The following is a 14,641-nucleotide window of genomic DNA, read 5'->3' on the forward strand; positions in this document are numbered from 1 at the left end:
TGGCCTAAGAAACCATAAAAAGCTAATTCTTTCTTCTGCTGTGTATAATATTTTGAAAAAAATCTATCCAATGAGCTATTAATTTCATATGTATATATTTTTAATCTAAAATTTTCTTTGAGTTATTTTTTAGAGTTTTCATTTCCCTGTTGGAATTCCTATCTTAACAATCTAGCTCTCTAAATTCTTTAACATATTTCAATTACTTACTTTAAAATCCTTGCTCCATATTCCAAATAATTCTGGGTTATCTGTATGTCTGTTTCTTTTGACTCCTTTTCTTTTGATTATGGGTAACACTTTCTAGACCTTTCAATGTCTAATAATTTTTTATTTTATCATGGGCAGAGAATATATTAAGTAGACAATCTGGGCTATCCTATTTCCAATAAGAAGTATTGAATTTTGTTTTTGTCAGAGTGAAGTTACTAGTGGATCCTTTTCTTCTGCCAAGAATTAGTTAATCTGTGCTTTAGTTTTGATATATATAATCAGATTGAAAAATAGGCAGAGGACCTAAATAGACATTTTTCCAAAGAAAACATACAGATGGTCAATAAACACATGAAAAGATGCTCAAAGTAATTAATCATTGGGGAAATGCATATCAAAACCACAATAATATACCACTTCACACCTGTCAGAGTGGCTAATATCGACAAGACAAGAAATAACAAATGTTGGCAAAGATATGAAGAAAAAGGAACCTTCATCACTGTTAGTAGGAATATAAATTGGTGCAGCCATTATAGAAAGCTTTCTCAGAACATTAAAAAAAGAAATACCATTTGCCCCAGCAATTCAATTTCTAGGAATTTACCCAAGGAAAACAAAATCACTAATTCTTAAAAGAATTAATGCTATGTTTATTACAGCACTATTCAAAATAGCCAAAATAGGGAAGCAATCTAAGTATTTATCAATAGATGAATAGATAAAGAAGATGTGGCTCCTATATACAATGGGATATTACTCAGCCATGAAAAAAAAGAATGAAATCTTGCAATTTAGGACAATATGGATAGGCCTAGAGGATATTATGCTAAGTGAAATAAGCCAGGTGGAGAAAGACAAATACTACATAATTTCACTTACATGCAGAACCTAATAAACAAAACAAATGAACAAACAAACAAAACAGAAACAGATTCATAAACACAGAGAACAGACTGGTAGTGGCCACAGGGGAGAAAGGTTGGGGACGGGTGAAATAGGTGAAGGTGAAAAATCAAAGAGAAGCTTTGATATCTTAATCTGGGTGATTGTTACATGAGCGTATACACATGAAAATTCATCAAGCTGTAGGTTAAGATTTGTACATCAATTTCAAAAAAAGCAATGGAGTATCTGAGACTTTTGGAACTATACCAAATATTTTTAAAATCCAGGAAGAGAGGAGAAAAATGGCAGAATAAACATCTGGAGAGGATAACACCCATCATTTTTCCAAAACTGATAAAGAACATGAAACCAGGGATTCAAGCTCAGCAAACCTCAAGCAGAATAAATACAAAGGCCATCACATTTAAGCAGATAATAATGAAACCATTAAATATCAAAAATAAAGAGAAAATCTTTTAAAAAGCAAAGAAAAAAATATATTACATTCAGGGATACAATCATAAAAATTATGTCAAATTTCTTATCAGAAACAATGGGATGACATCTTTAAAATGTTAAATGAGGAAAAACAATATTCACTGTCTATAGTGGAATTACAGTAGAAATCAAAAGATTACTAGAACCCAAATATTTGGAAATGAAACAAGTCTCCTAAATAAAACACAGGTAAAGGAAGATACAGCAATAAGAAATTTTAAATATTTTTAAATGAATCATAGTAAAAACACAAATATAAAAATACGTGGTATACAGCTAATGTAGAGCTTAGAGGGAAATTGGTAACTTTAAATGGATAATTAGAAAAAATTTAATGTTGAAAATAGGCAATCTAAGCTTTTACCCCACGAAGCTAAGAAAAAAGAGAAAATTAAGCTCAGGAAAAGAAAAGGAAGAAAATAGTAAAGATGAGGACAAAAAAATATTTATCATTTTTTTCTCTGTTCTTTTAGTTTATGAGTATTTGATAAAATATAACAACTATTCACGATAAAAGCTCTCAATCAACTGGAAATTAAATGAAATTTCCTCAAACTAGGATATCTGCAAAACCCTATAGCTAATACCATATTTGATGGTGAAATATCCCCTAAAGTTAAGAACAAATCAATGGTGCCTACTATTCCACTTCTATTCAATATTGTTCTGAAAGTCCTAGGTAATGAAACAAAGAACAAAAATATCAATAAACGGTATAAAAACTGGAAAAAAGTCACAAATTTGTCTTTATTTACAGATGATATAATCATCTATATAGAAAATCCATCTAGTCAATAAACTACTAGAATAACTGAATTTAGCAAAATCATGGGATAAAAGACATGGGATAAAAGGCAAAAATCAATTAAATTTCTTCATACTGTCTATAAAAATAGGAAAGTAAACGTTTTAAAATAATGTCACATACATCATCAAAAAATCAAAGAGCAAGGAGTTAATTTAATGAAAGAAATGCAAGAATTCTATACTGAAAAACTATAGAACACAGTTAAGAGAAATTTTGAAAGACCTAAATAATGGAGAGATCTATCACATTCATGGACTAGAAAACTCAGTATTTTTACAATGTCAATTCTTCTCAAATGGAACTACAGATTTATCACAATCCAGATCAAAGTCCTAGCAGGATTATTTTTTGCAGAAGCTGATACTAAAACTTACATGGAAATGCAAAAAACCTAAAATGGCCAACATGATCAAAGAAGGACAAAGTTAAAGACTTGCATTATCTGATTTCAAGACTATACTGTAGTCCCCTCTTACCACTGGGGATATGTTCCAAGACACCCTGTGGACACCTGAAACTGTGGTTAGTACCAAACTGCATGTATGTATGTATGTGTGTATGTGTGTATATATATATGTTTCTTCTTATACATACATACCTATGATAAAGTTTAACTTATAAATTAGGCACAGTAAGAGTAACAATAACAATAATAAAATAGATTATAAAAATATACTTAATAAAAGTAATATGTGTAGATATATGTGGTTTCTCTCTCTCTCTCAATATCTTATTGTACTGTACTGTTCTTGTGATAAGGTGAGATGATAAAATTCATCCCCTATATTATGGGATGAAGTGAGGTGAATGACATAGGCATTATGACAGAGCACTAGGTTACTACTGACCTGACAATACGTAAAAAGGAGGATCATCTGCTTCTGGACCACAGATGACTGGAGGTAACTAAAACTGTGGAGGCAAAACTGCAGACATAGGAGGACTACTCTAAAACCCAAAGTATTTAAGACAATTTGTACTGGTATACAGATCAATGAAACAATAAGAGCCCAGAAACATTACCACATACACATAATCAAGGGACTAATACAATTCAAAAGAGAAAAAATAATCTTTTTTAAAAAGTGTACTGGAAGAATCCATAAGGAAATAAATGAAACAAACCTACCACACACAGAAATTAAATTTAAATGGATCTTAGACCTAAATATGTAAGTTAAACTATAAAGCTTCTGGAAGAAAATATGGGAGACTGTCTTTGCAACCTTGGAGAAGGCAGAGATTTCTTAGGACATTAAAGGCACTAACCATAAATGAAGAAATGATCAATTTTAATTTATCAAACTTAAAAATTCATGTGTATCAAAAGACACTATAGAAAAGTAAAACAGAAATACCATATGAAAAGAAAATATTTGCAATAGAAAATATGACAAATGACTCATACCATACTACATAAAATACTACATAAGAAGAAAAAAGGCAACGCAATCACTATGCAAAAGAATTACCAAATAGTTCATAAAATATCTGAATGACCAGTAAGCACATGTAAAGGTTCTCAACATCAGTCATTAAGCATATGCAAATTTAGCCACAATATACACTCACCAGAATGACTAAAATTCAAAACAATGACAGTTTCAGGTGTTAGTGAGGGTGTATATAGTTAACTGAAATTCTCATATATTGTTGGATAAAACGTAAAATGACAAAAGTGCTTTACAGAGCTAATTAGAATTTTCTTATCAACTATGATTATACTCCTAGGTATACACCCAAGATAAATGAATTCCTATGTCCACAAAAGATTTGAATCAAATGTTCATAGCAGTTTCATGTATGCTGTTGGAATAACCCAAAGGTACATTAATAGCAGGGTGAAAAAACAAACTGTAGTACATTCGTGCAATGGAATACTTGCTTACCAATAAAAATGAACTACTATTATCTTCAACAACACAGATCAATCTCAGAAACTCCGAATAAATGAAATCAGACACAAAACATTATACACTGTTTGATCCCCAATTATATGAATCCCTGATTTATATGAATATATGTTATTTAGAAACAGAAGTAGTGACTACCTCAGGGTAGAAGGGGCGGCCCTGACTGGACAAAGGGTCATGTTGGGTGATGGAAATATTCTTTACCTTTACCTGGGTGATATTAAATGAGCATTATACATTTGTCAAGATTTATCCAGTCCCTCACTTGACACATGTGCATCTTACTATATGTAACTCATGCCTTAATAAAGTACTGTTACCACTCACAAAAGAGACAGAATGCCTAACAATTTTCCAAAACTGGCAAGAGACATCAAGCCAATAAGTCCTATGAACCCCAAAAAGACATGTAAATATTATAGCTAGATATATCATTGTAAAGCTGCTAAAAAAAACAAAAAATAAAGAAAACACTATCCCCCAAAAACAGCCTAACTTTAACCTTAAGGAACTAAAAAAAAGAACAAACAGCCCAAAGTTGACAGAAGAAAGGACATAATAAAGATTGGCAGAAATAAATGAAATAGAGAACAGGGAAAAAAACAATAGAAAAGATTAACCATACTAAGAGTTGGTTCTTTGGAAAGATAAACAAAATTGAAAAACCCTTAGATAGATTAACCAAGAAAAAGAGAGGACCCAAATCAACAAAATTGTAAATGAAAAAGGAAACATTACAATAATACGCAGAAATACAAACGATCATAAGAGGCTACTATGAAAAACTATATGCCAACAAACTGGACAACCTAGAAGAAATGGAAAAATTCTTAGAAAAAATACAACTTACCAAGACTGAATCAGGAAGAAATAGAAAATCTGAATAAACCAGTTAATAGTAAGGAGAATGAATTACTAATCAAAAATTTCCCAACAAAAAAAAAAAAAAAAGGCCAAAACCAGATGGCTTCCCTGGTGAATTTTATCAAACATTTAAAGAAGAATAAACAACAATCCTTTTCAAATTCTTCCAAAAACATCAAAGACGAGGGAACACTCCCAAACTCATTTTACAAGGCCACCATTATCCTGATACCAAAATTAGAAAAGACCACTACTGGAAAAGAAAACTACAGGCCAATACCCTTGATATTTAATATAGGTGCAAAAATTTTCAATAAAACACTAGCAAACCAAATTCAACAGCACATTAAGAGATCATTCACCATGACCAAGTGGGATTTATCCCTGGGATGCAAGGATGGTTCAACATATACAAGTCAATCATTGTGATACATCGCATTAGTAGAATGAAAGAAAAGAGTTACATGATTATCTCAATAGATGCAGAAAAAGCATTTGATAAAATTCAACATCCATTCATGATAAAGACTATTAAAAATTAGGCTTAGAAGAAACATATCTCAAAATAATAAAGGCCATATATATATATATATGACAAGTCCACAATTAACATCATATTCCATGGTGAAAGGTTGAAAGCCTTTCTTCTAAGATCCAAAATAAGACAAAAGGTGCTCACTCTCATTACTCCTACTCAACATAGTACTGAAAGTCAATTAATAAAAAGAAATAAAGGCATCAAAATTAGAAAGGAAAAAGTAAAAGTGTCTTTATTTGCAGATGACCTAATTTTATAAGTCAACTTAAAACTAAAGATTAAACCAAAAGACTCTTAGGTCTGATCAATGAACTCAGTAAGTTGCAGGACACAAAATTAACAAACAAAAGTCAGTAGCACTTCTATACACTAACAGTGGATTTTTTGAAAAAGAAAGAAACTGATCTCATTCATCAGGAAAAAGAAAATACTTAGGAACAAATTTAACCAAGGAGGCTAAAGATCTTTACTCTGAAAACTATGAGATGTTGATGAAAGAAATCAGAGAAAATACAAATAAATGGAAAGGTATCCTATGTTCATGAATTGTTATAATTGACATTTTTAAAATGTCAATACTACAAAAAGCCATTGAATGCAATCCCCTATCAAGATTCCAATGGTATTTATCACAGAAGCAGAAATTTATATGGAACCACAAAACACTCCAAATAGTTAACGAAATCCTGAAAAAGAAGAAAAAAAGAGGAGGCATCACACTTTCTGATTTTAAGCCACACTATAGAGCTATAGTAATCAAAACAGTACAGTGCTGGCATGAAAACAGACAAATACACCAATGGACCAGAACTGAGAGCCCAGGAATAAACCCAAGTATATACAGTCAACTAATATTTGACAAGGGAGACAAGAATACTCAATGAAGAAAAGACAGTCTCTTCCTAAATGATCCTGAAATAACTGGATATTCACCTATAAGGGAATGAAACTGGACGCCCTTCTTACACCACTCATAAAAATTAACTTGAAACAGATTAAAGAATTAAATGGCCTGAAACCATGAAACTCCTAAAAGAAAACAGGAATAAAGCTTCTTGACATGGGTTTTGGCAATGATTTTTCAGATATGACACCTAAGCTACAAGCAACAAAAAAATAAACAACTGGAACTACATCAAACTAAAAAGTCTCTGCACAGCAAAAGAAATCATTAACAAAGTATAAAGATAATATATGGAATGGGAAAAAATATTTGCAAACCATAAATCTGATCAGGGATGCATATTCAAAATATATAAAGAACTCATACAAGTCAACAGTGAAAAAACAAACAACCCAATATAAATAGGCAAAGGGCCTGAAAAGACATTTTTCCAAAAAAGGTATACAAAAGCCAATAGGTACATAAAAATAATGCTCAACATCCCTAGTCATAGAGGAATGCAAATTAAAACTACAATGAGGTTAGAATGGCCATCATTAAAAAGACAAAAGATAACAAACGATGGCATGGATATGGTGAAAAGGGAATCCTTGTATACTGCTGGTGGGATTGTAAATTAGTATATCCACTATGGAAAAAAAGTATGGACAATCACCAAAAAATTTAAAATAGGACTACTATATGATCCAGCAATTCCACTTTAGGGAATATATCCAAAGGAAATGAAAATGCTAACTTGAAAAGATATCTGCACCCCCATGTTCATAGCAACACTACTTGAAATAGCCAAGACATGGAAACAACCTAAGTGTCCACTGATGGATGAATGGATAAAGAAGTTGTGATATATATACACAATGGAATATTATTTAGCCATAAAAAAGGAGGAAATCCTACAATCTGTGACAATACAGATGGCCCTTGGACCTTGAAGGCCAAGTGAAATAAGTTAAGATAGAGAAAGACAAATATTGTATGATTTCACTTATATATGGATCTAAAAAATAAAAACTAAATTCATAGAAAAAGGAATTGGACATAGTTACCAGAGGCAGTGGGTTGGGGGAGGGGGAACTGAAGGGAGGTAGTCAAAAGGTACAAATTTCCAGCTGTAAGATAAAAGTAATAGGGATGTACTGTACAACATGATGACTACAGTTAACACTTCCAAATGATATGTAGGTAAGTTGTTAATAGAGTAAATAATTAGAGTTCTTATCACAAGAAGAAAATTTTATTTTCTTAATTTTTCTTCTTTCTCTTCTTCATAATTTATCTACATGAGATAGATGTTTCTATTATTTGAAATCATGTTCCACCATTTGAATCATTTTACAGTATATGAAAATCAAACCATCAATGCTGTATGCCTTAAACTTATACTGTGCTTATGTCAATTCTTTGTCGATAAAACTGGAAAATATATATATATATATATATATATATAAAGAAATTTTCAATCAAATTTAAAATATAAAGAAAATTTTTCTAAAGTAAAAGAAAAGAGGCAGTATACCTTTCAAAGAGCAAAAATAACAGACAGATGACTTACTACCAACAATGAAAATGAAAAGGTCATGAAATACCTTCAAAATATGGAAATAAAATGACTGTCAATCTAGAATTCTATTCACTGAGAAAATACCTTTAGAAATAAAGGTAAAACAAAGACATTTTCAGACAAAAACTAAATGAAAAAATTTATCCCCAGTAGACTGGCACTAAAGGAAATATAAAAGAGTATTATTAAGGGAAAAAATTAAACTCCAGATGGAAGCTTAGAAATATAAAAAGAAAAAAGAACAAGAAAAATATAGTCTAATGAATACTGACTGCAAAGAACAATACTAATTACACTTATGGCATTATTAAAAAAAAGCATAAAAGCACAGCATAGAAGTCAGGAGAGGGTAAAAAGTGAAAACCTGTCATTTTACAGGAAAAGGTAAAAGTACTCTTTTATACTGGAAACTTGTAAGTCAATAATGCATGGCATAATCTCCAGGATAATGATGAAAAGGATACAGAAAACTGAATATAAGACAAAGATGGATACTTAAATATAGTCAGTGCAAAAAAAGACAAAAAGGTGAGGAAAAATGGAACACAGAAAAGGCAGGAGAAATAGAAAGCAAATAGAAAAATGGTGGATTTAAAATCAACTATACCAGTAATTATGTTATACATAAATGAACTAAATGCTCCAATTTAAAGGCACAGATCATGAAACTGAGTTTGAAAAACAGAACTATGTGCTGCTTACAAGACATATATGAAAAATAAGAATTCAAAAAGTTGAAAATTACAAGATAGAAAAGTTACACTATGCAAACACTTGTGAAAGCTGGTATAGGTATATTAGTATAAAACAAAGTGGATTTTAACACAAAAAAAGCATTACTACAGATAAAGACATGCATTTCACAATGGTAAAAGTTTCAATTCACCAGGAAGATATGGCATTCTAAATGGTATGCACCTAGTAATGCAGCCTCCAAAGTTATACAGCAAATTTTGACACAAATATAAGAAGCAATACACAAATCCACAATCACAGGAGACTTAACATTCTACTCTTGCTAACTAACAGAAGAAAAAGACAAAAATTCAGTAAGGATATAGAATATTTGAACCTCACCATCAAGAATTTTACTTAGTTGATATGTAGAGAGGAGAGTATCAAACAACTTCCAAACACAAATTATTTTTAAATACATGGGAACATTTACAAAAATGACCAAAGACTCAGCCCTAAATAAAGTATCAAAAGTATCAAAGGAACAAAATAACACAAAGCATGTTGTCTGACGATAAATCAAGCTATAAATCAAATACAAAACCTCACTAGGAAAATCTTCGTATGTTCAGAAATGCATCATCATCCTTCTAAACGACCCATGGGTCAAAGAAGAAGCCATGAAGGAACTTAGAATTCAGCATATTACAGAAGGTTTTAACCAGTGCAATAGGGCAAGAGACATAAAAGATTTAAGAACTGAAAAGGAGACAGTAAACTTATTATTCAACAATAATATAGTTGCACATATGAAAAAATTTATTACAAATAAATTATTAAAATTAAAAAGTGATTTAGCAAGCTTGTTGGGTACAAGGTCAATACAATAGACCTGCATCTCTACATACTAGCAAACAAAGCATTAGAAAAAATAATTTTAAAAAGATATATCATTGACAACATCAAAAAAATAAATCTCTAGGGACATAGTACATGAGAGATAGGGGAGACATCTACACAGAAAACTATAAAACAGCATTGAGGAAAACTAAAGCCTAAATAAATGAAGAGATAAACTATGTGCATAGGTTGAGAGATTCAATATCACAAAGATGTCAGTTCCCAAATTGGTCTATAGATTCAAGGCAATCTCAATAAAGATCCTAGTAGTTTAGGTGTGTGTTTTTGTGTGTGTGTTTAACTTGGCAAACCTTTTAATTTAGCAAACAGCTAGGACTAACCTTGAAGGAGGAAGAAGGAAAAAGGAAGAGAAAGAACAGGAAGGAAAGAAAGCTGGAACCGATGAAGGAGAGAGCAACGATTAAACAAGGTGGAAAGATGCACCAAAGGATGTAAAATTTTAATATTATGCTACATTAATCTAGACAGTGTGATACTAGAAAAGAAAAAGTATACCAACTGAACTAAATAAAGAACCCAGAGAAAGAAACATCCGTAAGTAGACACTTGATTTATGACAAAAAAAGACAGTATTTTCAATAAATTATTTTGAATCAATTGGCTAGCCATAAGAGTAAAAAAATTGACCCTTACATCACACCCTACAGAAAAATTAATTCCAGATACATCTACATGTAGAAGGTAAAAAACAAATGTTCTAGAAGATAACAAAGACTGCCATAATTTTAGTGTAGGGATATTCTTAGGATATAAAAAACACTTTATATAAAGAAAAACTGTTAATTTGAATACATTAAAATAAGAACATCAGTTAATCAAAAGTCATCATTAGGAGAGTAAAAAAGTAGGAAAAGATATTTGCAGCATATACAACTGACATAGATTATAAAGAGGATATCCAAATAGCCAAAAAATATATGAGAAAGTGTTCAACTTCATTAGTAATCAAGGAAATGCAAATTAGAACCACAATAAGATAATTCTATACATCCTCAAAAATGACTAAAATTTTGGAAAAAATATAAAGTATTACCCAAAAGGTGGAATATAGACAATCATAAACTCCTAGTGGGAGTACAAATCAGTACAGCCTTTTTGGAAAACTGTTTGCATTATCCATTAAAATTGGGTTACATAAACCCTCTAGCAATTCCATTATAGGCATATATCTAACAGAAATGTGTGCATGTGTGAACCACAAGATATGTAGAAGGATATTCATAGCAGCATTATTTTTAATAGCTAAAAAGTGGGAACAACCCAAATATCCATTTATCGTAAAATGGATACATAAACAGTAGTAAATTCACTTGGTAGAACATGTATATATATATATATATGCACACAAGAAAATTGAATGAAACAAAAAAAAGAAACAGTTACGCTCAATCCACAGACAAATCACACACACACAAATAATGTATGATTCCATTTATCTAAAATTCAAAAATAGGCACAACTAACCTCAGATTTGCAAGTCAAGTTAGTGGTTACTCTTGGAACAGGAGAAGGTAATCACGGAAACATGATGGGAGGTGTTGCACATACACTCATAATTTGTGTGTATTTCTACATGTGTATAAGGCACCAATAGAAAAGGTTTAAAACTTTTTTTAAATATGTGGAGATAAAATCAAGATATAAACAAATAACTCGGAACTCAATAATGAAGTTATGACATAGAAGGACTGGTAGGCCTTCTTATACTTAACTCATTCACAACTCGAGAATCCAACCGTACTAATGTACGCTAGTTAGCTGGTCGCCTAGACCGAAGTTAACCTCGTAGTGCTATCTTTGGTCATTCTCTATCTACTTTTGCAGTAGTCTCTGCCTTAGAAATGTAGATCTTGTGCCACATCTGTTATCCCATAGTTCAGATGAAAACTACACAGTAACTGGTACTGATGTTTGCTAACAAGGCTAAATCATTTACTAATTAGAAACTGTAACAAGAAAGTTGCTAAATAATTTCTTTCTCTCCCACAGAAGCAGAGCTTTATAGAACGACGTAATGGCTATTTTCATTGCCAAGAAACTTGTAATTTTTGCATCTTAGAGACTCATATTTAATGACCAAACCATTGATGTAGTTTTTATTGTTGATAAATACTAATGAACCCCAAAGTGGTAAACACTATACATTACCAAATCCTATTTTATCTTCTTCATATGAGCTATAAATATTCCAATGTTACTATGCTTACAAAGCAATAATTTATATATATATATACATAAAGTTAAATTACTGTGTAAATTATTATATATATATATATTATAGTGAATTACTAGCAATTATTAAATCTAAGTGGTTATACGTGTGTTCATAGTGTTATTTTTTATACTTTCCTGTATTTGAAAAATGTCACAATAAAAGACTGGAGGGAGCCTTGTATTATTACAGTATATACAATATCATGTCAATTTTATTCTAAAATGTACATCAAAAACCTGGAAGGAAATATATCAGAAGGTTAACAATGGGCATTTCTGGGTAGTGTTATTGTTTTCCCCTTCTTACATATTTCTCTAATTTTTCTAAAAGCAAATTTTCCTTTTATAAAAAACTAAAATTTACTTGTTAAAAAGGAAATAAATCACTGGGAACATATTAAAAAGTTGCTGGTCCCTAAGAAAGCATTTCATCTTTGAGTTTCCAAGTCCATTAAATTCTATCTCCATATAATTTTATTATTAAGAATATTTAGGGGTATAGTGGCATCTACATACTGATGATACCCTTTAGTGTGTCTTTCATTGCAGGAGGCATTGCAGCAAATTTCTAATGTTCCAGGTAAAATTTAATTAAAGAACTGAATTGACATAAGTTATGTCACATTGTTAGTACAAAAAATATAGGTTTTCATCTAGGGTCAAATTCAAGCTGTGCTCCCTTATTTGTATGAATTTAGGGATGTTATTTAAACTCTGTTAACTATAGAGACATTCCTTATATGGAACACTGAAATAAGAAAACCTACCTCTCTAGAGTTTTATGAAGATTAATTGAGAAAATATCTGTTAAACCCAATATGGTGGTTAGTCCATAAATTGTGATCAATTAGGAGAAGGCTAAACTACTAAATAAAATGATCAGCAGCTAGAACAATGTCTGACAAGCAGCTGGTGCTAGATGAACAGCAATGTGTGGACCAGAATGACTAATTTTTCCCCCATCATCTTTTTCCTGTGCAGAATGACATGGTCCACTAGAACGTGAGTCCCAGGAGAGCTGCTTCACCAAGACCGTGGACACCACCTGGCAGGCAACAAGCACACAACACACTTTGAAGGAATGGAGGTGTGTGGAGGTGTCCAAGAGTGGACTGAAGAATGACATGCCTGTAAACAGAGACCCCTTGTTCCAACAGACCAAGAGAAGATGGAAGAGTTGCCCTGATCTTAGCAGACACAGGCCGAGCTATCCTGGGGAGACAAGGCTGGCTGGCCCTTCAGAGAGGGCATGGTCTCAGAGGTGTATGGAAGCGTCTGTTAGTTTGCCAGGCTTCTGGAATGCTCTCATCAGGCAAATTCCATCATGTGGCCTCTCCACCTAAAACCTGCCCAAGGTTGCCCGTTGCCATTAGGATAAGTCCAAACTCCTTCACAGGCCCTCTCAGGCCCTGAGCTTACCTCTGATTACTCTCCTCCGTCACTTCCTTATCTGGCTGTACATGACTTTTTCCAGCTCCTAAATACAATCATGTTCTCTTTGGCTTCTAAGTCTGAACCCCTCGAGTTCCTTCCACCTCAAACTCCCACTTCATCCACTCACAATTCACACCCCTTATGAGGTCTAGTGTGCGTATATCTTCCAGCAATCAGCTTACATGTCACTCACACGAGAGCCTTCCTTGACAACTTAACCCTCCCCAAGCTTGCCCACCATCAGGGGGAGGTCAGAGGCCCATCCTGTGTGTTCCCACAACTCGGCATTTGCTCTATATTAGCATTTAGCACACTCAAGGTGGTTTCCTGGTCTCTTCTCCAAAACTGGAATGTATGCTCCAAAGATATTAGTGATTTTAGTCTGCTGTCATCACTTTACCACCAGTACCTCGAGTAATACCCAGCCAATAGTAGACACCCCATAAGCATTTTTTAAGAAATAAATGACTTTCTATATCTGGATTGCATTTAGCATCATGAGGTCTGGTTTTGTGTTAATTCTTATATTATCAATAAAAAGTATGGTGCCTGCCACATAATAGTTACTACTCTTCAAATATTTATCAAATAAAAATTTCTTTATTTTATATAAACTTGATATTCATTACACATTCATACATCAAGTAAATGTTTATTTCAGGGATCTACTGAGAAGAAGTTCATATCAAATATTTCAATCAGTTCACTTTTTATTTTACTAATGCTTCTAACTTTTTTCCTGCTTTTACATTCAAATTATTCACTTAGCAACACTAAAACATTTCTATCAATGATATAAAATACCAGTGAAACCAATTCCCATATTTTAAAAATTTACTATCTACCTTCATTGTTTTAATTAATATTAACGTTACTGCTGAAGCCAATATTATTTGTTCTGAGTTTAGAATAAGCCCACCAAGGATCATCAAAGCCCAAAAAACAAACATTAATATCTCTAACATTTGGCTCTATTCAAGAACAGAAATTAGACACCTAAATTAAGATGAATGCCCTTTAGACCACCTCAAATCATCTTTGAAATGACATGTGATTCCGACAAAGAAGTAAATTCTCAGGACATCAGTATGTAATTCCACAATGACTTGAATAAAGGGTAATTTTGCCAAAATATACACTTCTCCCATTTTCAAAAAAATATGCATACAATTAAGTGAGGAGAGAGAGGGTAGTTGGGGGCATTTAAATT

At 32.1% G+C, this 14,641-nt stretch overlaps 1 protein-coding gene across 6 annotated transcripts in view; it reads right to left on the reverse strand.

The window, feature by feature from the left end:
• UNC79 (unc-79 homolog, NALCN channel complex subunit) overlaps positions 1-14,641 on the reverse strand; it is a 249,130-nt gene that overhangs the window by 157,446 nt on the left and 77,043 nt on the right. The window lies entirely within an intron of this gene.

Source organism: Manis pentadactyla, chromosome 11 (assembly GCF_030020395.1).
Source record: "Manis pentadactyla isolate mManPen7 chromosome 11, mManPen7.hap1, whole genome shotgun sequence".
Lineage (NCBI taxonomy): Eukaryota > Metazoa > Chordata > Mammalia > Pholidota > Manidae > Manis > Manis pentadactyla.